The following is a 2,198-nucleotide window of genomic DNA, read 5'->3' on the forward strand; positions in this document are numbered from 1 at the left end:
TCTCTCTAGGTACCTATGTGTGTTGGTTACTCAGTAGTGTCTGAGTCTTTGCCACCCCATGGACTGTAGCCCAGCAGGCTCCTCTGTCCATGGAATTTTCCAGGCAAGAATACTGGAGTGGATTGTCATTCCTATCTCCAGGGGATCTTCCCCACCCAGGGATCAAACTTGGGTCTCCTGCATTGCAGGCAGATTCTTTACTGTTTGAGCCGTCAGAGAAAACCCTCTAAGTACATACTTAGCCACATTCTACAAATCTGATGTGTTAAAAATTGTTTTCCCCAGGAGGAGACAAAGAGGAGGGAAAGAGATGAGCAGTTCTCTGGCAAGGCTGGGCTCGGTCCTGAGGTGATGGTGTTTCCATGGCAACCTACCACTCTTGGCAGCTGGGCTTCCGGCACAGTCCTCCTCCGTGCCTGTGTGACTTGCTCTGATTGGCTGGGCTGATGCTGTTTCTTGTAGAAAGTTTTGGACAGAAGAGGCAGCAAAGCATATCTTTTATCCTGTGAGTCCTCGAACATTTTAGACACAAGAATTCAGTTCTCAGTGAGTCTACGTGACAGAGGAATGGACACATCCCTGAGCCTGCTCATCCTTTGGTTACAACTAGACTGTGAGTTAGAGGGATTTGGAAACAGGGCAAAGAATGGGCAACTCCCGGATATTCCTCTCCAGGGAAGATAGAAAGTCAGGGAGCTGTACCTGCATGGTTTCTGGGAGTTCCTGTGGAGAGCGAAAAAGTAGACTTAAAATTAGTTTCCAAAGAATAATCAGCAGCTTACCAGCCTGTCTCTGTTTTCTCTTTCTGAACAGGGGTGAGCAGTAAACAGGACGTAAGTCAGAGTCCTGAAGCTCTGAGCGTGAGAGAGGGAGACAGCTTGGTTCTCAACTGCAGTTACACCGACAGCGCTCTGTACTTCCTTCAGTGGTTCAGGCAGGATCCCGGGAAAGGGCTCATATCTCTGTTGTCAATTCAGGCAAATCAGAAAGAGCAAGCACATGGAAGAATTACAGTCTCGTTGGATAAATCATCAAGACACAGTGCTTTATACATTGCAACTTCTCAGCACAGTGACTCGACCACCTACCTCTGTGCTGTGAGGCACAGTGCACCCCAGGGAACCTGTTCCCAGTACTCAAACTGCAGATGGGGCTCCAACCACGTCCTGTCTTGGCGCTGAGGAAACTTTTTCCATTAAGGGGTTCCTATATTGACTTTCTTTCCAGATAGAGGCAATTAGCAAGGGTAGGGTGACTTGAGAGGATAGCCCTGAAACATGTGCATTCCCATAGGTAACACAGATGAGCAGTGCAAGTTCCATGCATGCAGCAGGGCACCCAAAGCCCATGCTCTGGGACAACCCGGAGGGATAGGGTGGCAGGGGAGGTGGGAGGGGTGTTCAGGATGGTGGGGACTCAGGTATACCTGTGGCCGATTCATGTTGATGTATGGCAAAGACCATCACAATATTGCAAAGTAATTATCCTCCAATTAAAATAAATTTTAAAAATCTGATGAAATGATCTAAAATTATATTGTGAATTGTTTGATCATTAGATTTTCATCAGCTTCAATTTTAATGATAGTTTTACAATCTAAATGGGAAAGAATTTGAAAAAGAATAGATACATATATATGTGTTATAGAATCGCTGTGATGTACACCTGAAACTAACACAGCATTGTTAATCAGCTATTCTCTGATTTAAAATAAAAAGTTAAAAAATAGTAGTTTTGTTGAGATTCAGTAACATTTCACACAGCTCACTCTTTTAAATGAACAACTAAGTGTGCATCTGGTATACTCACAACATGGCACAGTCATCCCCTCTACCTAGATTTGAAACCTTGTCGTCACCCCAAGAGGAAACCACACACCCATGAAGCAGTCACTCCTCTTGCTCCCCACGCACATGTCCCTGGAAGCCACCCACCTGCTTTCTGACCATGGATTTACTTATTTTATGTATTCCATGCAAATGGAATCATACAACACATGGCATTCTTGCATTGTTTATTTTATTTAGCATGATACTTCGGGAGTTCATTCAACTCAGGGCCAACTGTTAGTGTTAGTTAGTCAGTGAAAGTGTCTCAGTTGTGTCCAACTCTTTGTGACCCCGTGGACTATACAGTCCATGGAATTCTCCAGGCCAGAATACTGGAGTGGGTAGCCTTTCAATTCTCCAGGGGATCTT

This window comes from Capricornis sumatraensis, chromosome 2 (assembly GCF_032405125.1).
Source record: "Capricornis sumatraensis isolate serow.1 chromosome 2, serow.2, whole genome shotgun sequence".
Taxonomy (NCBI): Eukaryota; Metazoa; Chordata; class Mammalia; order Artiodactyla; family Bovidae; genus Capricornis; species Capricornis sumatraensis.